We start from the raw sequence: 24,706 nt of genomic DNA on the forward strand, positions 1-24,706 counted from the left end.
CAACAATAATAAATAAATAAGCAATAAATATCAAGAATATGAGATGAAGAGTCTTTGAAAGTGAATCCTTTGCTTGTGGGAAGTGAAGTTGAGTGAAGTTCTTCCCTTTGGATCAAGAGCCTGACGGTTGAGGGGTAATGACTGTGCCTGAATCTGGCGGTGAGAGTCTTGAGGCTCCTGTACCTTCTTCCTGATGGCAGCAGAGAACGTGTGCTAGATGGTGGGGGTCCCTAGTAATGGATGCTGCTTTCCTGTAACAACACTGTGTAGATTTGCTCGATGGTTGAGAGAGCTTTAACTGTGATGGACTGGGCTGTATCCATTATGCAGTCAGTCAATATACTTTCCACTGCACATCTACAGAAGTTTGTCAAAGTTTTAAATGTCCTGCCAAGTCTGCTAAGAAAGTAAGAGTGCCGCTGTGCTTTCTTCGTAATTGCACTTCAATGCTGAGCGCAAGACAGGTCCTCCGAAATAATAACAAAGAGGAATCTGAAGTTGCTGGCCTCTCCACCTCTGATCAGGACTGCCTCGTGGACCCCTGGTTTTCCTCCTCCTGAAGACAATAATCAGCTCCTTGGTCTTGCTGACATTGAGTGAGAGGTGGTTGTTAAGGCACCACTCAGCCAGATTTGAAGCTACGCTTAGGCACACAGGCGTAAGTGTAGAGTGAGTAGAACAGGCGGCAGCTTGTGGTGCATCGGTGCTGATGGAGATTGTGCAGGAGATGCTGTTGCCAATCTGAGTTGAACTGCCACTGTCATACAGTTGTCAGTTACTTTCTACCCAAGACAGCAGGCAGTACCAATGAACTCAAACTAAGGAACAGTTTATTGAATTTGGTCTAACTTGAGATTCTAAAGAGAAAGGTTGGCTTTATTTATTTTATTTCAATCCAGCACAAAGAAGTTTCTGTATTTACAAGGTAAATATATTATCACAGCTGGGTATGTGACCTTATAGGGGTATCTTCAGATTAATTTTCTTGCAGGCATTTACAGAAAAATAAAGAAATACAGTAGTCTCTGTGATCTTGAACAGTGCGATCACTCTATGAAAAAGAGGCAAAGGTTGAAGGTAAGGAGGAGGAAATTTGAAGACTATCTGAGCATTTGATAGCTCTGGGTCTGTACTCGCTGGAGTTTAGAAGAATGGGGGGAGGATCACATTGAAACCTATCAAATCTGAAAGGCCTCGACAGAGTGGACATGGAGAGAATGTTTCCTATAGTGAGAGAGTCTAGAACCAGAGAGGCACAGTCTTAGAATAGAGTGATGTCCTTTTCTTTAGCCAAAGGGTGGTGAATTGGTGCAATTCATTGCCACCGAAAGCTGAGACCAAATCATTGAGTATACTTAAAGCGGGGTTGATGGGTTCTGGATTAATTGGGGCATGAAAGGTTACAGGGAGAATGGGGTTGAGAGAGATAATAAATCAGTAATGGTGAAATGTTGGAGCACACTCGATGGGCTGAATGGCTGCACTCTGCTCCTATGTTTTATGGTCCAGTGGAGATCTGAGGTGTAAGCTCCTACACACAGAGAGTGTGTGATATCTGGAATCTGCTGCAAGAGGAGCGAGTGGAATCAGAATCCTTAATGGAGAGCACACAATATACTTCAATGTTTTACAGTTGCAAATAGGAGAAAGTCACTCTCTCCAGCCTGACTAGCTAATTCCATCGGAGAAAGCCCAAGGGGTCACTGGGAGAATGTACAAAGTCCTGAAAGACAGTGGTATAACCACTTCCTTATCATACCATTCCATGTTCAAAGTCACTTAGATCACATTTCTTCCCCATTCTGATGTTTGCTTTGAACAACAACCGAACCTCTTGACTGTATTTGCATGATTTTATGCATTGAGTTGCTCTCACGTGATTGGCTGATTAGATACTTGCATTAACGAGGTGTACAGGTATACAGTCAGCCCTCCTTATCCACGAGGGATTGGTTCCGGATGCTCAAGTCCCTTATTTAACCTGTCTCAATGCAGTGGACCTTAGGACCCAGTGGAACTCCAGACCTTATTTAACCTGTCTCAGTGCAGTGGATATTAGGACCCAGCGGCAGAGATCTGAATCCACAGTGTTTCTGTTCACAAAATAATCATGATCACGATTGAAAATAAAGTGGAAATAATAAAGCAATCGGAAAGAGGTGAAATGCCATCGGTCATTGCAAAAGTGTTAGGCTACGTCGGTCAACGATCAGCACAATTTTAAAGGATAAAGTGAGAAAGGCTGTGTCCTGATTAAAGCTACAATTATTACTAAGCAACACAGTGGTTTAATTATTGGGTTTTGGGTTTTTGATCCTCTACATCAACCCGGCACGGTGGAGAGCGCACTCGATAACGGTCTGTCACTAGATCGAACTCAGGAACTTCCGTTCCCGAGCCTGGCGTTGAAACATATGTTCTTAAGTGTTTTATATGCATAGAAAGGTAAAATATATACTATATACTAAGACAAACATTTGACTAACTGACGCTAAATAATAGCGGATGTACCTGTTCCGACTTACTTGGTAAGAGAACTTCCGATTTTTTCGATCCCAATCCACAATAACCCACCCACATCCTCCCATATACTTTAAATCACCTCTAGATTACTTATAATACCTAATACAATGTAAATGCTATGTAAAATGGTTGTTATACTGCATTGTTTAGGGAATAATGACAAGAAAAAATGTCTGTACATGCTCAAACAACAAGTGGTGGAAGAGCACTTCCGGTTTTTTGAGATTCACGATTGGTTAAATTCGCGCATAAGGAGGGCTGACTGTACCTAATAACATGCCCACTAAGTGTACATTGAAACACAGAATGAAATGTGTAGTACCACTTATCTCTTTACCATTCAGCAAGGACAATCTTGGCCTCTTTGGTTTTTATACACAAATTTGGTCAAAATATCCATTGGATCCTTCCCATGATTTCTTCTCCCCTCTTTCTCTTTGTCTCCATTCCTCATTTTGCCTCCCCTCTTATCCCTTCTCTTCTCCTCACCTGCCTATCACCTCCCACTGGTTCCCCTCTTCCTCCCATGGTCCACTGTCCTCTCTGACCAGATTCCTTCTTCTCCAGCCCTTTACCTTTCCACCTATCACCTCCAGCTTTTTATTCCCCTCCCTTCACCACCTACCTTCTCCCTCACCCTTCACTTGCCAGCTTGTATTCTTTCCTCTCCCCCACTTTCTTATTCTGTCCCCTTCCTTTCCAGATCTGATGAAGGGTCTCCGTCCAAAATGTTCTCTGCATAGACACTGCCTGTCCTACTGAGCTCCGCCAGCATCTTGTGTTTGTTGCTCAAGTACTTCAGCAGGCAGTTTGTGACAGGTGGTGGCTCATAAAGATCTTTTTTGCAGCCTCAACTAATTTCTGTACTTACCTAAATGACTTTGATGACAGGTCAGAAAACCACATCTTCTAGTTTGGCAGTAACACAAAGATTAGCAGAGCTGAAGGAGTTCTGATGGGAACAGTAAACTATTCAGTGGCCACCTTATTTGGCACACCTGCTCTGACAAACTGCTGATCTGGGACTTTCATGCACAACTGTCTCTGCAGTTTGTAGAGATTGGTGTGAGAAACAAACAATATATCATCCCCACAGTGGCAGTTCTGTGGATGAAAACGCCTTGTTAATGAGAGAATTCAAAGGAGAATGACCAGACTGGTTCAAGCTGACAGGTGCTCAAATAACCACGCATTACAACAGCGGTGTGCAGAAGAGCATCTCTGAACACACAACACGTTGAACCTTGAAGTGAATGGGCCACAGCAGCAGAAGACCACGAACATTGCTAGGCAACCGTGGCTGACAAGGGAAGTTAAGGACTGCGTAAAAGCCAAGGAAAGGGCATATAATGTAGAAAAAGTGAGTAGGAAGTTGGATGATTGGGAAGCTTTTAAAATCCAACAAAAGGCAACTAAAAAAGCTATAAGAAGGGAAAAGATGAAATATGAGGATAAACTAGCCAGTTATATAAAGCAGGATAGAAAATGTTTTTCCGTTACATAAAGAATAAAAGGAAGGTGAGAGTTGATATTGGACCACTGGAAAATGATGCTGGTGAAGTAGTAATGGGGATGGATGGATGAAGAAATGACAGATGAACTTAATAAGTACTTTGCTTCAGTCTTTACTGTGGAAGACACTAGCTGTGTGCCAGGAGTTAGTGAGGGTCAGGAGCAGGAATGAGTGCCATTGCTATTACAAAGGAAAAAGTGCTGGGCAACTGAAAGGTCTTAAGGTGGTTAAGTCACCTGGACCAGATGGACTACATCCCAGAATCCTGAGAGAGGCTGCTGAAGAGATAGCTCCCTGACCCTCACTAACTTCTGGCACACAGCTAGTGTCTTCCACAGTAAAGACTGAAGCAAAGTACTTAGTAAGTTCATGGTCCTGATCCTTCAAGAATCACTTGATTCTGGCATGGTCCCAGAGTACTGGATTGCAAATGTTACTCCACTCTTTAAGAAGGAAAGGCGGCAAAAGAAAGGAAATTATAGGCCAGTTAGCCAAACCTCAGTGGTTGGGAAAGTGATAGAGTCCATTATTAAGAACAAGGTTTTGGGGTACTTGGAGACTAATGATAAAATAAGTCAAAGTCAGCATGGTTTCTTTAAAGAGAAATCTTGCCTGTCAAATCTGTTATAATTCTTTGAGAAAGAAACAAGCAGGGTGGACAAAGGAGAGGCAGTGGATGTCATTTACCTGGATTTTCAGAAGGCATTTGATAAGGTGCCTCACATGAAACTGCTTATCAAGATAAAATCCTATAGTGTTACAGGAAAGATACTGGCATGGATAGAGGGATGGCTGATGGGCAGGAGGCAGTGAGTGGAAATAAAAGGGGCCTTTACTGGTTGGCTGCCAGTGACTAGTGGTATTCCTCAGGGGTCAGTATTGGAACTTTTCATATTGTTTGTCAGTTATTTAGATAATGGAATTGGTGGCTTTGTGGCAAAGGTTGCAGATGATACGAAGGTAGGTAGTGTTGAGGAAGCAATGCAATTGCAGCAGGACTTCAACAAATTGGAAGAATGGGCAAAAAAGTGACAGATGGAATACAGTGTTGGGAAATGTATGATAATGTATTTTGGTAAAAGGAACAATAGTGTGGACTATTATCTAAATGGGGAGAAGGTTCAAACATCAGAGGTACAGAGGGACTTAGGAGTCCTTGTGCAAGACTTCCAGAAGGTTAATTCACAGGCTGACTCTGTGGTAAAGACAAATGCAATGCTGGCATTTATTTCAAGGGGAATAGAATATAAAAGCAAGGAGATAATGCTGAAGCTTTAACAGACACTAGTCAGGCTGCACTTGGAGTATTGTCAACAGCTTTGGGTCCCAAATCTCAGAAAGGATGTGTTATCATTGGAGAGAGTCCAGAGGAGGCTCAAGAGGATGACTCTGGAAATGAAGGGGTTAACATATGCGGAGTGTTTGGCAGCTTTGGGCCTGTACTCACCGGAATTTAGAAGAATGTTGGGGGGGGGGGTAATATCTCATTAAAACCTGCCGAATGTTGAAAGGACTAGATAAGGAAGAAGTGGAGGGGATGTTTCCTATGGTGGGGGTATCCAGAACTAGAGGGCACAGCCTCAAAATTGAGAGGTAATATTTTAGTACAGAAATAAGAAGGGATTTTTTTTTTTTTTTTTGCGAAATAGTGGTGAATCTGCGGAATACACTGCCACACACAGGTGGAGGCCGAGTCCGTGGGTATATTCAAAGTGGAAGTTGATAGATTCCTGACTGGTTGGGGCATCAAGGGATATGGTGAGAGGGCAGGTGTATGGAGTTGAGTGGGATCCAGGATCAGCCATGATGAAATGGTGGAGCAGATTTGATGAGCTGAATGGCCTAATTCTGCTCCTATGTCTTATGGTCTAACCTACATTCAGTGGTACAGAGGTGCCAGAGAGTGTATAATGAAATATTAAAAGGTTGCTAAATGAAAACTGAATTAAAGGCGATTGATTTTAATGTGGGTAAGTGCATGGTCATCCAAGTGTAAAGGATCGATGTGTTTTCTCCAAGCAGTGAATAGCAGGCAAGGAGCTCCAAAGGGAATTGAGGGTCAATCCACGGATTAAATGTCATGAACAGGAGGAAAAATTATTTGAAAAGGCAACAGAATGCTGACATTTATTGCTAGAGAACTGAAGTACAAAAGCAATGGAAATGAAGCCTCAATCAAACCATACATGGAATATTATAAACAGTTCAGAACCTTTAATTTACAGGTTGAGTTCATAGTATGGAAGGCAAATGTAATGTTAGCATTCATTTTGAGAGGACCAGAATATAAAATAAAGGATGTAATGCTGAGATTTCATGAAGTATTGGTCAAACCACATATTTGGAGTACCATGAGCAGTTTTGGGCCCCTTATCTAAGAAAAGACATCCTGGCTTTGGAGAGAGTCCAGAGGGGGTTCAAGAGAATTATTCCAGGAATGAAAGGGTTAACAAATGAGGAGAGCTTGATGGCTCTGGGCCCATAATCTCTGGAGTTTAGAAGAATGAGGGGAATCTTACTGAAAGCTATCAGATATTGAAAGGCCTAGATAGAGTGGGATGCTTCCTACAGTGGGAGAGTGGACCTGGAGAGGATGCTTCCTATAGTGGGAGAGTGGACCTGGAGAGGATGCTTCCTATAGTGGGTGAGTGGACCTGGAGAGGATGCTTCCTATAGTGGGAGAGTGGACCTGGAGAGGATGCTTCCTATAGTGGGAGAGTGGACCTGGAGAAGATGCTTCCGATAGTGGGAGAGTGGACCTGGAGAGGATGCTTCCTATAGTGGGAGAGTGGACCTGGAGGGGATGCTTCCTATAGTGGGAGAGTGGACCTGGAGAGGATGCTTCCTACAGTGGGAGAGTGGACCTGGAGAGGATGCTTCCTATAGTGGGAGAATGGACCTGGAGAGGATGCTTCCTATAGAGGGAGAGTGGACCTGGAGAGGATGCGTCCTATAGTGGGAGAGTGGACCAGGAGGGGATGCTTCCTATAGTGGGAGAGTGGACCTGGAGAGGATGCGTCCTATAGTGGGAGAGTGGACCTGGAGAGGATGCGTCATATAGTGGGAGAGTGGACCTGGAGAGGATGCTTCCTATAGAGGGAGAGTGGACCTGGAGGGGATGCTTCCTACAGTGGGAGAGTGGACCTGGAAGGGATGCTTCCTATAGAGGGAGAATGGACCTGGAGAGGATGCATCCTATAGTCGGAGAGTGGACCTGGAGGGTATGCTTCCTGCAGTGGGAGAGTGGACCTGGAGAGGATGCTTCCTATAGTGGGAGAATGGACCTGGAGAGGATGCATCCTATAGTCGGAGAGTGGACCTGGAGGGGATGCTTCCTGCAGTGGGAGAGTGGACCTGGAGAGGATGCTTCCTATAGTGGGAGAGTGGACCTGGAGAGGATGCTTCCTACAGTGGGAGAGTGGACCTGGAGAGGATGCTTCCTATAGTGGGAGAGTGGACCTGGAGGGGATGCTTCCTACAGTGGGAGAGTGGACCTGGAGGGGATGCTTCCTACAGTGGGAGAGTGGACCTGGAGAGGATGCTTCCTATAGTGGGAGAGTGGACCTGGAGAGGATGCTTCCTATAGTGGGAGAGTGGACCTGGAGAGGATGCTTCCTATAGTGGGAGAGTCTAGGACCAGAGGGCAGAGTTTAATAAGGTCTTGATTAGTAAGGGTGTCATAGGTTATAGGGAGAAGGCAGAAGAATAGGGTTGAGAGGGATAATAAATCAGTCATGATGCAATGCAGAACAAACTTAATGGGCCAAATGGTCTAATTCTGCTCCTATATCTTATGGTCGTAACATTGTGAAGGAGAGACTGAGCTTCAGGACAGTAGAACCTACTAACATAACATCTAGATGTCCAGGGTTATGTTACATCTAGATGTCCAGAGATTCTGTAAAATGGGATCATATTCTCCAGGACTTATCACTTCTTTTCATCTAGCCTATCTCTGTCGATGGGAAGCGTAAGAGTAGGAAACAAAATTAAAAACTTTCATGAGGGGAGCCAAAGATGAACAATTAGCTTTATTTGACACATGCCTACAGCAGATACAATCTCACTGGCTCTTCACGTGGCCATGGATAACTTGGACAATACAAACACTACGTCAGGATGATGCTCATAGACTGTGGCTCAGTGTTTAACACAACATTCCCATAATTCTTACTGATAAGCCACAGAATCTGGGCCTCTGTACCTCCCTCTGCAATTGGATCCTTGACTTCCTAATTGGCAATAATATCTCCTCCACTCTTGGTGGCACACCTCAGTGATGTGTGCTTAGCCTACTGTACGACTCTCTCTATACCATGACACTGTGGCTAGGCAGAGCTCATTTTAAGATCATTTCTGCTTTGGCACCATTTTAATCTACTTTTTAAAAATTTATATATATATACATATATATATTTACACACACACTTACTGTAATTGATTTACTATTTTCTTTCTTTCATATTATCAGGTATTGCAATGAACTGCTGCTGCCAAGTTAACAAATTTCACGACACAGCAGCAGCAGTTCATTGGAAAGGGTCCAGTGAAGGTTCACAAGGATGATTCTGGGAATAAAAGGGTTATCATACAAGGAATATTTGATGGCTCTAGATCTGTACTCACTGGAATTTAGAAGAATGAAGGGGGATTTCATTGAAACCTTTCGAATGTTGAAAGGCCTAGACAGAGTAGATGTGGGAAGGATGTTTCCCATGGTGGGAGAGTCAAGGACAAGAGGGCACAGCCTCAGGATTGAGGGGCGTCCATGTAAAACAGAGATACTGAGAAATTTATTTAGCCAGAGGGTGGTGAATTTGTGGAATTTGTTACCTCAGACAGCTGTGGAGACCAGGTCATTGGCATATTTAAGGTGAAGACTGATCAGTTCTTGATTGGTCACAGCATCAAAGGTTACGGGGAGAAGGCTGGGGAATAGTGCTGAGGGGGGTGGGGGGGGGAGAAGATCAGCTATGATTGAATGGCAGAGCAGACTCAATGGGTTAAATAGCCAATTCTGCTGCTTGTCTTATGGTCTAATGTGTGCTCTGTGAGACTGTAGGTGCTGTGTTTTGCACCTTGGCCCTGGAGGAATGCTGTTTCAACTAGCTATATACATGTGCAATTAAACTTGAACTTGAAATTACAGACCATGGAACTCTTGGCACACCACAGTAATGAAAGGCAGAAGGGAGACGCAGCAACACAGCGGTAAGCACAACACTTCACAGTGTCAGTGGCCTGGGTTCAATTCCATCACTGCTTGTATGTTCTCCCCATGACTGTGTGGGTTTCCTCTGGGTGCTCTGGTTTCCTCCCACATTCCAAAGGTGTACGGATTAAGTTAGCAATTTGTGGGCATGTCACCGGAAGTGTGGCAACACGGCCCCCAGAAAATCCTGAGACTTGTCCTAGACGCAAAACAACACATTTCACTGTGTGATTTGATATTTCTATGTAGATGTGACGAATAAAGCTAATCAATAATGCTACAGTGCAGGTAAATGGCATCATGGTCACTGTTAATTAACTGAAACTAAAAGTACGCACCTTAAAAATCTCAATCTTTTTATGTTACCAAGTAGCTCTCCACCCGGCTTCTATGGAACGATACTCTTGCTGTGTACGACAGATTCAAGGAGGGAATATCTCCCCCCATTTACAAACCAGATCCAACTGTTGGACAAAGCCCTCCCTCGCCATCATCTCTCCCATGTCAGGGGGTGACAACCAGCATCCAGTCTGGTTTTACTAACTAGCTTGAATCATCACCTTACCCACAGCGGAAATATTACTGGGATTGAATCAAGTTTTGTCTGGACTATTTCCAAATGAGTCTTCTTCATGAGTTTGCAAAAGAAAAATCATATTACTGAACTGATTAACCGTTTATTCAAAGCTTTAGATGGTTTATGTGAACAGTTCGGGTCATATTTTAATCCCTGATTGAATTTTAAATCCAATAAGCAATGTAAACTATAATAGATAATATTTATAATTTATTAATCCTTTTTGGCTCATTTTTTCAAGGGAAATAATAAAAATATATCAGTATATATTCTTTGATATTATAATATAGGGGCACCACTGTAACACAGCCATTAGTGCAATGCCTATCACAACTCAGGGTGTCAGAGTTCAGAGTTCAATTCCAATGCTGCCTCTAAGGAGTCTGTGCATCCTCCCCTAAGCACTTGGGTTTCCTCCAAGTGCTGCAGTTTCCTCCCTCAGCCCAAAGACTTACCGGTTAATTGGTCATTGTAAATTGTCCTGTGATGAGGTTAGGGTTGAATAGGAGGGTAGCTGGGGGGTGCAGCTCATTGGGCCAGAAGGGCCTGTTCTGTGCTGAATCCTTGAAAAAAATAAATAAAATTAATCACTACCCTCTCCCTGATCACACAATTTTTATCCACTAGTCAAAGCAGCAACGATCAGGAAAGTTGCACACACCACTGGGGTGATAGGGAAGCATGAGGAAATCTCACAGCAAATCTGTACCCTGTCGTAAGCATAATTTTATGCTATTGCTCCAGAGATAAGAGGGCCCTCTCACTCATGAAGCAAATTAAATACAATCACTCTAACTCAAGTTCTGCTATGAAACCGATTAGGGTAACACGGAATTGTAATCCCTTTAAAAACTTTAAGCAAGAGAATGATCCCCTAACCTCAAGAAGAAGCTGATGTAGATCGGGGAACTACTTGATTGAGCACCTTCGTTCCGTCTGCCATAAAAAGCTGGATTTCCCGAAAGCCACCCATTTCAACATGTTGATCCATGGTTGCCTCTACATGTTAATCCATGATGAGGCCACTTTCAGGTTGGAGCAGTGATACTTCATATTCTGCCTGGGTCACTCCAAAGTAACAGCATGAACTTTGATTCCTCCAAAATCTGGTAATTTGCTGCTCCTCCCCTTTCTCTCTTTTTATATTCCCCGTTCTGGTTCCCCTCTCAGCCCTTTTCCTCACCTGCACATCTCCTCCCTCTAGTTCCTTTTCTTCCATGGTCTACTGACATTTCCCATCAGATTCCTATTCTTCAGCCCTTTACCTCTTCCAACCATCACCTTCCTAACTTACCACATCTTCCTCCACACTCCCACCTTCCCCTCACCTGGTCTCACCCACCACTTGCTAGCTTGTACTCCTCCACCTCTTATTCTGGCTTCTGCCCTCTTCCTTTCCAGCTCAGATGAAGGAGGAGGGTGAACTAGAGGGAGGTGGTGACAGATGAGAAGGGGCGAGAGGGGAACCAGAATGCAGAATGGTAAGAGAGAGAAGGGGGGGAGAAGGCGGAGAAAGTATCAGACGTTAGAGAAATCGATGTTCATGCTGTTATGTTGGAGGCTACCCAGATGGAATATGAGGTGTTGTTCCTCCAACCTGAGGCAGCAGAGGAGGCCATGAACTGACGTGTCGGAATAGGAATGGGAAATCAAATTTAAATGGGCAGAATCACAGCCTGGATTTAGGCGGCAGCTATCCCTCCCCCCACCCCGGCATCTGGTGGATGACCTGAGGAGAAGTCACTGGCCAAAACTCCACCTTCCTCTGTCTCCCTGTCCGGAGATGGTGCTCACCCTGCCAACCACTTATTGCAGCATCTGTTTTCACTTCACGCTGTGTAATAAGACCGTAAGACACAGGAGCTAAATTAATCAATTCAGCCCAGTGAGTCTGCTCCACCCTTCCATCATGACTGATTTATCATCCCTTGCAAATCCATTCCTTTGTCCTCTCCCCATGATCCCGTATGCCCTGACCATTCAATAACCTATCAGGCTCTGCTTTAATACAGTACACTCATTGACTTAGCCTCCACCACCATCCATGAATTTCACAGATTTACGGCTCTCTAGCTGAAGAAATTCCTTATTTCTGTTCCAAATGGAAATTCCCCCTATTCTGAGACTATGTCCTCTGGTCCTAGACTCACCTACTATCCTCTCAATATCCACTCTATCAAGGCCTTCCAATATTTAACACGCTTCAATGAGATTCACCCCCACCCATCCCCCCAATTCTTCTAAACTCCAGTGGGTACAGATCTGAGGCCATCAATCTTTCCTCACACATTAACCCTTTCATTCCCAGGATCATTCATGTGAACTTCCTCTGGACTCTCTCCAAAGCCTTTCTTAGATAAGTTACCCCAAACCCCAAACTGTCCAAGTAATCAGCAGGCCAGCTGAATCAGGGGCTGAACAGGAAACACAAATTTACCCCAAGAGTATTGCAGCAGGGAACAGGAATGGAGGTGGAAGCAAACTGCCCTCCCAGCTCCAGCATGAGAGGCCCCAGTCAGCATACAGAATCAGGGTGAGGACTGCCTGTGTCCCAAAAGCTTTAGTCATAAACCTTATGTTACCCAGCCCAGCACACAGACAAATTAAATCCAGAACAGCAGTAGAAGTAATTTTTTTCTGCTGCACTAACCTAACACATGCTATACACGAGGGACTCTGCTATAGTAACCTGACTTCATCACATCATTATCCCCGAGGCCAGACATGGTCACTGTCAGAAACCTCGAAGCATGTGGTCATGGCAGAACTGTCAGTGCCTTGGAAAGCCTGGAGTGAGGAGGCATTTGAGCGTAAGAAAGCCAAATACCACGAGCTAGTAGAGCAGTGCCAGAGACCGGGGTGGAGGGCACAATGTGAGCCTACAGAGAGGGGTGTAGAGATTTTGCTGGCTGCTCACAGTGCAGAACCCCCTCACTCCTTGGCATTATGGGCAAGGTGGGGAACTGCAAAGAGAACCTCAGGACTTTCACAGAGGCTGCCGAGCGAGCCTCCAGGTGTGATCAAGAGGTGTGACCCATGGAACAGTGCTGCTGGGACACAAGCCAGGGCCTGATCAACCCCAGCTGGGCTGACTGTGTGAGGGAATCTGATGTTGAAAGACTTGTAACAGCCGATGACTGCAGGTTACGTCACTGATGATGTGCCCCAGCGCATCCCCCGATGTATCAGCATGGTGAGGTAACTGCAGGATAACTTTCCATGTAATTGCCCGAACATAATTAAAGGAAAAAAAAGCAACGGGTGGTTGTATAAACCCTACGATGTGCTTGGAAGCTGCAGATCCGAGACAGAAGGAATGAAAAAGACAGGCAACTGAAATCTCCCACAAGGCAAGGGAAGTGAGTCACTGTATTCTCTCAACAAGGGGGAAAACAGTGTTGGATTTTGCTGTTTAAATCCAAGGTTCTTTCAGAGGTCAGGAACGAGACACAAAACTTTTTGCTTCATAATCATTTTATTAAGAGTTGACAGAAGAAATAGTGACTGGGAGAGCTTAAGATTCAAGAATATGAAGACAGCATTGCTCTGCGCTAAGCTATTAGAGATAAGAAAAATTCCAATCTAATCGATAAGTAACAATAATAATCCAATTAGAAAGTGCTTGGTCAATACTACAGTAAAAATTAACCAATAAGATTTATACTTTGTCTAGCCATTATAGCAACCTTTCTCATGCCATGGACCTTTCTGAGGACTCCAGGTTGGGAACCCTTGCAACAGAGGCATATTACACTGTTAGGTAAATAGAAATACTTAAAATACAAGCAGATAATTAACTGTTAAACTGCAAAGAAAATGACAAACCATCGGATCCAACACAAGAGAAAATGGAATCGGTATCACTAAAATTTGGTTGGAACATTGACCTTGTGCTCGATTAGACTGTGTAATTGTTACTGCTTGCAGTTTAACTTTCTTATGCCTGCTTGTAGTTTATATAACTACCTATGAACAGTATATACAATTGTTTAATGTGTCCCCTAGTGGTTACAGCTCTTTGTGTCTTTCTTGAGGCTTCTTTGGTATTGCATAATTTGAATAGGGGCCATATGATTTGAATGGAATGTCTGCTTATTTCTGGTGTAAGAGTAGAGCACGTTGGCGGGCCACCTTCACTCTTTTTCTTTCCTTTCTTCTTTTTTCTTAGAATCCTGCTACACTCCAGTTCCAATTCATTTGTTCTCTTAGTGCTTAATAAAACAATCGTGAAGCAACAAGTTTATGCCTTATTCTTGACTTCCAAAAGAATCCTTAGATCAAAACCATCAGAATCCAACACTTGTTTTCCAGAATCAGGGTTATTATTACTGACACTTGTAAAATTTGTTGTACTGTGGCACCAGTACAGTGCAACACATTAAAAAGCTATTAGTTACAATAAGAAAAAAATAAATTAGTAGAGCAGAGAGAGAGAGAGTAAAACGGGTTCACTGTCCATTCAGAAATCTGATGGTGGAGGGGAAGAAGCTGTTCCTAAAACGTTGAGTGTGTGTCTTCAGGCCCCTGTACCTCCCTCCCTGACATTAGTGATAAGAAGAGGGTATGTCCCAGAGGGTGAGTATCCTTAATGATTCAATGCCACCTCTTGGGGTATTGTCTTTTGAAGAAGCCCTCAATGATGGGGAAGCTCTCCTAGTTCTCAGTGACAATGGAATCTCACCGAAGACTCCAGCAAACTTCTACAGATGTAGAGCGAAGAACATTCTAACTCACTGCGTCACCGTCTGGTATGGAGGGGCCATTGCACAGTATCGGAAAAAGCTGCAGCGGGTCATAAATATGTTACTAGGCTCCCCTACCTCCCCCCATATGGTAGAAATCAGAAGAGGGCATGTCCCAGATGGTGAAGGTCCTTTATGATGGAGGCCTCCTTCAGGCACCACTTCTTGAATAAGGAGAGAGGGAGGTGATAGGTCTCCTTACCCCCCCCCCCCACCCCAAACACTTTCTTGTTCCAGTTTCTGCCATTTCCTTTTCCTTTCCGGTCCCGATGGAAGTGTCTCAATCTGAAACTAAAGCTGAACACAGTAGACATCAGGGAGAAAATGGCTGAAGATGTTCTTAAGATTTTATTATCAAAGTACATATATGTCACACATACTACCCTGAGATTTATTTTCCTGCAGGCATTCACAGTAGAACAAAGAAATACAATAGAATCAATGAAAAATTACAGACGAAGACTGACAAACAACCAGTCTGTGCAAAACACAAACTGCGCAAATACAACATAATAATTATAAATAAATAATACTGAGAACATGTGTTGTAGAATCCTTGAAAAACAGTCCACAGGTCATGGAATCAGTTCAGAGTTGATTTTATTCATGTTGGTTCAGACACCTGATAGTTGAACTGTTCCTGAACATAGAAAATAGGTGCAGGAGTAGCCCATTTGGTAGCACCTTCGAGCCTGCACTGCCATTCAGTATGATCATGGCTGATCATCCAACTCAAAACCCTGTACCTGCTTTCTCTCCATACCCCCTGATCCCTTTTTGCCACAAGGGCCATATCTAACTTGCTCTTAAATATAGCCAATGAACTGGCCTCAACTGTTTCCTGTGGCAGAGAATTCCACAGTTTCACCACTCTCTGTGTGAAGAAGTTTTTCCTCATCTCGGTCCTAAAAGGCTTCCCCTTTATCCTTAAACTGTGACCCCTTATTCTCGATTTCCCCAACATCGGAAACAATCTTCCTGCATCTAGCCTGTCCAACCCCCTTAGAATTTTATACGTAGTGGTGAGGGACCGAAGAATCCTGTCCCTCCTTCCCAAAGGCACCAGAAAGAAGTGAGCGTGGCCTGGAAGGTGTGGGTCCTTGAAGATAAATGCTGGCTTCTTGAGGCAGTGTTCCGTGTAGATGTGTTCAGTGGTGGGGAGGGCTTTACTTGTGATGGACTGGCTGTATCCACGATTTTTGTAGACTTTTCCATTCCTGTGTTTCCACACCAGGCTGTGACACAAGCAGTCAGGATACTCTGCAACATGCATCTATAGACATTTGTCAAAGTTTTAGATGACTTGCCAAATCTGTAGAGCTGCTGCCGTGCCTTCTTTGGAATGGTACTCACGTGTGGGATCCAGACCCAGGGCTTCACTGGGGTAAATCCCGAGGATGTCTCCAAAGCCAAATATTGTCAGCTATGGCATCAGTGGCCTTCCTTCCAGAAGGTCAGAAGTGGAACAACCACGAATGGTTGTACAACATTCAATCCCACTGTGACTTTCAAGAAGAAATTCGATAAAAAAAAAGGTTGAGTTAAAATGCAAAGATGTCTAAGGCTACAAAAATGTATGTTCTCCCCTTGACTGTGTGGGTTTTCTCCCAAAGGCATATGGGTTAGTAAGAGTGTGGTAGGCAATCTTCCACTTGTCTAGAGAGGGCACCACGGTAGCACCGTGGTTAGCACAACACTTTACAGTACCAGTGACTTGGGTTCAATTCCCACTACTGTCTGTAAGGAGTTTGTACGCCCTCCCCAGGGCAGCGTAGGTTTTCTCCCACAGTCCAAAAAAGTACCAGTTAGTAGGTCAATTGGTCGTTGTAAATTGTCCCGTGACTAGGCTGTGGTGAAATCGGAGGATTTCTGGCCTGTGTGGCTCGAAGGTCCCTATTCTGGGAGGGAGGAAGGGGTGGACAGATAAATATAATGAGTACCTCGACTGCTCTGATATCGCCCACACTATGGCCGTTACTTACATAAAAGACAAAAGCAGCAGAAGACTATCCAGAAATCCCCTCAAACCGCACACCGTCCTGAATTAAAAGTTCATTGCTGCTGAAACATCCTGGCAGCAGCACCCACCAGATGGAGTGTAAAAGGGCAGCTCGATAGCATTGCACTGGCATAGCCCTTTACAGTGCCCGCGAACAGGGTTCAACTCCTGCCACTGTTTGTGAAAAATCTGCCCGTTCTCACTGTGATCGCAAGGGTGTCCTCCAGGTGCTCTGGTTTCCTCCCACATTCCAAAGACATACAGGTTCGGGTTAATAGGTTGTGGGCAAGCTACGCTGGTGCCAGAATTGTGGAGACACTTATGGGCTGCCCCCAGGACATGCTCAGACTGTGTTGGTCACTGACGCAAAAAAAAGCATTAATGTTTGTGTGACAAATAAAGCTAATATTTGAAGGGGAGTAAACAGCCGGCATTTTAGGGTGAGACCCTTCATCAGGACATCTGATAAAGATTTAAAGGTAATCTTTAGATATTCCTCTGGTGCAGTAAATATTTGGGATGTGATTGGGAGAGTTAGAAAGGGTGTCTCTTGAGTGACGCCATAACCTGACTTTCAAAACTAGGTTTAAAACTAGATTAAAGCTCATGTTTCAAGAAGGTGTTTCAGCATCTTTTCAAAGCACAATTAGGGATGAGCAATAAATGTTGTCTTCACCATTGATTGCTAGATCCATGAAAATAAATTCAAAGGTTCTGATATACAACAGGCTGTTTCTTTTAACAATATTTTCCCACATGGAAGTACTACATATTCAGCTGAAAACTCTTGCAAGAATGGACCTGCTTTTCAGTAAATTTTCTTCTTTCACAATCACAGAGGAATCCGCAGCGAGTGAAATGGATGAGATGCTGTGCATTTCCTGCGTTACTTACTCCCACAGTAATGAACATGCAGAGTATTACTAATTAAATAGACGCACTGCTGTTCTGCCTTGGTGAACTCTGCTATCATACTCTGAACATCAATACAGGAACAAACGATGCTCAAAAGGTCAAAGATTCAAAGTACACTTATTATCAAAGTGTATATACAGTACACAACCCTGAGATTTGCACTCCCGCAGGCAGCCACGAAACAAAGGAACATCTCCAAACCCGTTCAAAGAAAAAAAGAACAAATTGTGCAAAATGGCTAAGAGCATGAAGGTAACACACAGAATGCTAAACATCAAACTGCAAAGTCCATATAACAGTCTAGGAGTGTTCAGTTCAGCTCAGCACCATGTCGTTTGAGGACTGAACAAATCAAATGAAAACTGACTTGATTAAAAGTAACCTTTGTTCAATGACAGCATTATTATTTTTCCATACTTGCTTGTGACATGGAGAGAAACCATGCAACCCTCTGGCTTTCAGAGCAACCCCCAGCCCCTCACTGCTTGTGTCACTCACATAAACTGGGGGCATTTTACACCGGACAAGTAACTAACCATCAGTGGGAGGAGACCTCAGCCAAGGGAGGCAATGATTAAACAAAGATTTCTCTAAACTTCCTTCCCCCTCTCCCTTCTTGGTTTTTCTGTTCGCCAGTCTGTTATCCTCCCACCCCTTCTCCTCACCTCCCTCTGGTTCTCCTCCTCCTTCAAAGTAAGTTTTATGATCAAAGTACGTTTATGTCACAATATACCACCCTGAGATTCATATTCCTGTGGGCATTCTCAGCAAATATGTAGAATAGAAACTATAAAATACTCAATGAAAGATCAACCAGCGTGAAGAAAACAACCAACTGTGTAAATACAAATATTAATAGATAACAAGAACATGAGATGGAGAGAGATCATTGGTTGTAGGAACATTTCAATGAGGGGGCAAGGGAGTATAGTCATCGTTTTCTATTCAAGAGTCAGATGTCTGAGGGGTAGTAACCTTCAATGCATCACCGGAGACAGCCTATCCACCATCAAGGGCATCTACACAGAAAGGTGCTGGAAAAAGACCAGGAACATCATGAAGGATCCCACCCACCCTGCTCAAGTTCTGAATTTCATTTAAATACATTATTTGTTACTCAGTTAAACAGCATCTTGTCTTTGTTATGTCATTTAACAATTTCCATGAAACTCCAGCTAATTGGGGTAGCCGCTTCATTGAGCCAAAATGTACTGGCCCCGATGTATCCCAATTAACTGGAATCCATTGTATGTGTAAATGTACACCCAGTGGCCACATTATTCACTACTTCCTGTACCTAATAAAGTGGCCACTGAGTGTATATTCATGGTCTTCTGCTGCTGTAGCCCATCCACTTCAAGATTTGATGTGTTGTGCTTTCAGAGATGCTCTTCTGCACATTACTGTTCTAACGTGTGGTTATTTGAGCTACTGTCGTCCTCCTGTCAACTTGAACCAGTCTGGCCATTCTCCTCTGACCTCTCTCATTAACAAGGTGATTTCATCCACAGGACTGCCGCTCACTGGATGTTTTTTGTTTTTCTCACCATTCTCTGTAAACTCTAGAGACTGTTGTGTGTGAAAATCCCAGGAGATCAGACCAGCAGTTTCTGAGATACTCAAACCAACAATCATGTTTCATGTTCAAAGTCACTTCGATCACATTTTTTCCCCGTTCTGATGTTTGGTCTGAATGACAACTGAACCTCTAGACCATGTCTGCATGCTCTTATGCATTGAGTTGCTGCCGCATGATTGGCTAAGTAGCTGCTGAGTGTAGATGGCAAATCAAGTTGCTCCTTGTTCTGATTGTCATTTGCACACTTTCCCAATGGTGTTTATCCATCATTTTTTGATTCTATTTTACATACATTAAAGTAGCTCAAATTTATCCTTGAATAAACTCTTGCACCCACCAACATACTTATGGAGTGTTACTGATTGAATTGCTCCCAAATGATCTGTTCTATTTCTGAATTATATTGAGCTGGTCCCAACTGGAAATCGCCCAATGACAAAGCTTTAATTCAAGATGGGATTTTAAAGGACCTTTAAAGAATAACAGATGAACTCCATTGCAGAGTTTTTTCAGATATAGTACATAAAACATAAAAAAATTACAGTGCAGTACAGGCCCTATGGCCCACAATGTTATGCCAACTTTATAACTTACTTGAGATCGATCTAACCCTTCCCTCCCATATAGCCCACCATTTTTCTATCATCCATGTGCCTATCTAAGAGGCTCTTAATGTTCCCTAATGTATCTGTCTCTGCCACCACCTCTGGCAGGGCAATCCCTCGTATTAGCCATTTCCACCCTGGGAAAAAGACTCTGGTTGTCCACTCTATCTTGTACACCTCTATCAAGTTATCTCTCATCCTCCTCTGCTCCAAAGAGAAAGGCCCTAGCTTGCCCTATCAAGGACGCAATTGAATACCAAAATTAATCTGATCTGAGGGACTTCAGGAATACCATGAACCTCATCTCTTTCAACCTGCCCTCATGTTGATTAATCATTGGCTGTGACAGCAGGCTTTAAAAGATTTATTTCAGGGAAAGGCATATTGATTAGGTTCACATTCCTGGCAATTCCATTAATGTCCAGAATGGAACTGTGGAACATTGTGGGCTTGCTACGTTGGAATGTGGGATGACATAGTGCATCCTTGGGTGTGTTGGTTGTCAACACAAATGACACATTTCACTGTATGTTTCAATGTACACGTGATATGTAAATTTGACTGCTACTTTAACACACAGCCAATGACCGTACCCTGTGGACCCACGGTCCTAAACACAAACCCAACCACTTTAACACACAGCCGATGGCCGTACCCTGTGGACCCACGGTCCTAAACATAAACCCAACCACTTTAACACACAGCCGATGGCCATACCCCGTGGGCCCACGGTCCTAAACACAAACCCAACCACTTTAACACACAGCCAATGGCCGTACCCTGTGGGCCCACGGTCCTAAACACAAACCCAACCACTTTAACACACAGCCGATGGCCGTACCCTGTGGACCCACGGTCCTAAACACAAACCCAACCACTTTAACACACAGCCAATGGCTGTACCCTGTGGGCCCACGGTCCTAAACACAAACCCAACCACTTGAGGCAAACCTGTATTGCTAAAAGGGGAAGAGCATCGTTTCTCAGTGAGGGGCAGAAATCACAATCAGAAAAGACTGATGAAAGAAACAACAATAATGGTACAAACACTCTCTGTGACTGCGTGGGTTTCATCCAGGTGCTCCGGTTTCCTCCCATATTCTAAGTAAGTTATTAAGTTAGTAAGTTAAATTGGTCACATGGGTGTAACTGAACACCAAAGGTTCTTTGGGCCAGAAGGGACTATTGCTGTGCGTTATCTCTAAACCTGAATCTGAAATCTACCACTATGAGTCCAGGAGTCAAGGCCCCTGGGAGTCAGAAACCTGATGTCCGAGTCCGAGCCAGGGACCAGAGAGAGAGAGGGAGAGTGAGTGAGTGTGTGCCTGCCTGCGTGTGTGCGTGAAAGAAAGTGAATGAATGAGTGAGAGAGAGAGAGGGAGAGTGAGTGAGTGTGTGCCTGCGTGTGTGCGTGAAAGAAAGTGAATGAGTGAGTGAGAGAGAGAGAGAAGGTGAATGAGTGAGTGAGACAGTGAGTGTGTGAGAGTGAGAGAGAGGGAGAGAGAGAGAGAGTGTGAGAGAGATAGTGAGGAAGAGAGAACGAACGTGTGTGTGCATTAAATAGGAGCTTGCTTCGCTGTTTCTTCACCCTTTTTTTCCTGTTCTGATGAAGGCTCTTGGCCCAAAATGTCAAACGTTTTTGCAGTTCCATAGCTGGAGCCTGACCCACCGAGTTCCTCCTGCAGCTTGTGTGGGTATTGTTCATTTTACTGCTGTTTATACTGTTCTGCTGACCACTGGCGGCATGCTAGGTTCAAATCTTTCCCAGTTATTCCTCACAGGTTTTCCATCGCTCTACTGTAGCTGGTGTGGGATGTGGCGACCACTGTGGGCTGCCCCAGCGCATCAATAGGTGTATTAGTCTTTAACACAATTGACACATTTCACTGTACATTTCAATGTTCGTATCATAAATAAAGCTGAAATGGGTTTGCAAAAAAGAGGACAGCGTGCAAGCTGGGTGCCATGGTAATGTAGTGATTAGGGTGATGCTATTACAGCTCAGGGCATTCCGAAATTCAGAGTTCAACTCTGGTGCCATTCTATAAGGAATCTCTATGGGTCCTCCCCTTGGAATGTGTGGGTTTCCTCCCACAGTCCAGAGATGTGTGGATAGGTTAACTGATCATTGCAAATTTTCCCGTGATTAGATTGCGATGAATCGGGGTTGTGGGTTTGCTGGGGTGGTGTGGCACCAAGGGCCAGAAAGGCCTACCCCACACCGTAACTCTAAATAAATAAAATACAACATAAATATGATTTGAATTTATATGCTCCCTCATTTAACATGAGTATTTGATTTATTTTGATGTGATTTCCAATCTTTCCCAGTTACTCCTTGCAGGGTTTCCATCGCTCTGCTGCAGCTGGTGTGGGAGGAGACACTGGACTTGGCAGGCTGGTTCTGTTCTCTCAATATCCAGTGCTGAAACTAACACAGCGTGGAACGAACGCAAAATGAATGAGCTCACTTTGCTTTACATGCCGGACAAGGCAATATTATCTCTCAGTGCAGGGATAAGATTCTTGCTTTAGCAGAGGCATAGGCCCAGTTTGTTCATTTATCTGTTTAGAGTTACAGGGCAGAACTAGCACAACGAGCGGCTCTGCCCAGCAACCCACCGATTTAACCCCAGCCTAATCATAGGACAACGTACAGTGATCATTTCACCTACTAACTTTGGACTGAGGGAGGAAACTGGAGCACTGAAGGAAACTCTCGTGGTCACGGAGAAAACATACAAACCCCTTACAGACAGCGCCGGAAATGAACTGAGAACTCCGTCGCCCTGAGCTGTAACAGCATCGTGCCAACCACGGCACCCCCAGTTCTAACTTATAAAACTAGTTATGAATTTTAAAGTTCAAAGTAAATTTATTATTAAAGTACATATATATCACCATATACAACCCTGAGATTCATTTTCTTGCGCACATTCACAGTGAATCCAAGAACAATAATAGAATCCATAAAAGACCATGATTAACACCCTCACAAGGATGAATGGAAGACTCACATAATGAGCAGGTTGCAATCAGTAAAAGACAATCATTCCCTCAACTTCCTCAGTGTCCTGTCGGTAACAGCATAACCTAGTAGATCACTGAGCCAGCAAATTCACCTAGTCTACAGTAGCTCAGTGATAAATGCTGTGTATCACGAAGCGTATTGTAGAGAGGAAGGGAACTGGGTGTCAGACATCAGGTACATTTAAAGTGGAGGGTGATAGGTTCGGTTTAGATTTATTTATCTCATATGTGCTGTCAGAGGCAGTGACAGCGGTAACTACATTTGGAACATTTAAGAGATTCTTAGATAGGCACAGGGATGAAAGTAAAATGGAAGGTTATATGGGAAGAAAGGATTAGATTGATCTTAGCATAGATTTAAATATATTGAAATTGAACCTGCATTCACCTCTTCAACTGGCAGCTTATTCTACACTCGCACCAACTTCTGAGTGAAGGAGTTTTCCCTCAGGTGCCCCTTAAACTTTTTTACCTTTCACCCTTAACCTATGACCACCAGTACAAGTCTCACCCAACCTCAGTGGGAGAGACCTGCTTGCATTTACCCCATGTATATCCCTCAGTTCTCCTTCACTCCAGGGAATAAAGTGCTAACCTATTCAAACTTTCCCTATAACTCAGGCCATTAGTTCCCGGAAACATTCTTGCAAATTTTCTTTGTATTCTTTCAATCTTATTGATATCTTTCCTGTAGCCAGGTGACAGAATACTCCAAATTTGGTCTCAGGCCTCAGAAAGGGCAAGACGAGAGAACACGCGCCATCCTCATAGAGGGATCAGAAACGGAGAGAGAGCAATTTCAAGTTCCTGGGTGTTAATATCATCAAGGATCTATCATGAATCCAACATATCGATGCAGCTATAGAAAAGGCAAGACAGTGGCTGTACTTCATTAGGTGCTTGGGGAGATTTGGTATGTCACCAAAGACACTCGCAAACTTCTGCAGATGTACCATGGAGAGCACTGTAACTGGTTGCATCACCATCTGGTATGGGGGGTGGGGAATGCTACTGCACGGAATTGAAATAAGCTACACAGAGTAGTAAAATTAGTCAGCTCCATCACGGGCCTCCATAGCATCCAGGACATCTTCAAAGAACGATGCTTCAAAAAGGGGGCATCCTTCATTAAGGACCCCCATCACCCAGGACGTGCCCTCTTTTGATTGTTACCATCAGGAAGGAGGTACAGAAACCTGAAGGCACACACGCAATGATTCAGGAACAGCTTCTTCCCCTTTGTCATTCAATTTCTGAATGGACAGTGAACCCATGAACACTACCTCACTACTTTTTTATTTCGATGTTTTTTATGACATGGAGTGAAGGCTAAGCAGAAACCACAAGAGCAGGAGAGCCGATAAAAGCTGAACATACATACCACAACAAAGCTGCAAAAAGCAATGGTCAGTTTTCCATTGACAATCAACATTAGGAGTAAGATTCTTGCCTTTTTCTGCAATTTTTTTAATAATTTATGCCACCCAGTGTCCAAATCTGATTTTAAAAAAAGTATAACTGCAGTAGAAGATGGATACTTTCTAATTTTATGTATTTATCTGGAGATGCAGTGTGAAAGCTTTCGGTCTGCTGGCCTTTATAAATCAGAGCATTGAGTATAGGAGTTGGGATGTAATGTTAAAATTGTACAAGGCATTGGTAAGGCCAAATTTGGAGTATTGTGTACAGTTCTGGTCACCAAATTATAGGAAAGATGTCAACAAAACAGAGAGAGCATAGAGGAGATTTACTAGAATGTTACCTGGGTTTCAGCACCTACATTACAGAGAAAGGTTGAACAAGTTAGGTCTTTATTCTTAGAAGCGTAGAAGGTTGAGGGGAGGGGGACTTGATAGAGGTATTTAAAATTATGTAGGGGATAGATAGAGTTGACATGGATAGGCTTTTTCCATTGAGAGTAGGGGAGAGTCAAACGAGGACATGAGTTGAGAGTCAAGGGGCAAAAGTTTAAGGGTAACTGAGGGGGAATTTCTTTACTCAGAGAGTGTTA

At 43.7% G+C, this 24,706-nt stretch overlaps 1 protein-coding gene across 6 annotated transcripts in view; it reads right to left on the minus strand.

Annotated features, from left to right (window-relative positions):
- capn15 (calpain 15) overlaps nucleotides 1-24,706 on the minus strand; it is a 288,563-nt gene that overhangs the window by 173,393 nt on the left and 90,464 nt on the right. For 2 of the 6 annotated variants that reach the window (XM_059978928.1, XM_059978930.1), the window contains exon 3: nucleotides 10,281-10,388. The exons of the other annotated variants lie outside the window; for them this stretch is intronic. The gene's annotated coding sequence lies outside the window, so the exon portion shown is untranslated. The remainder of the gene's footprint in view (nucleotides 1-10,280; nucleotides 10,389-24,706) is intronic. 6 annotated transcript variants of the gene reach the window in all.

This window comes from Hypanus sabinus, chromosome 9 (assembly GCF_030144855.1).
Source record: "Hypanus sabinus isolate sHypSab1 chromosome 9, sHypSab1.hap1, whole genome shotgun sequence".
NCBI classification, from domain to species: domain Eukaryota; kingdom Metazoa; phylum Chordata; class Chondrichthyes; order Myliobatiformes; family Dasyatidae; genus Hypanus; species Hypanus sabinus.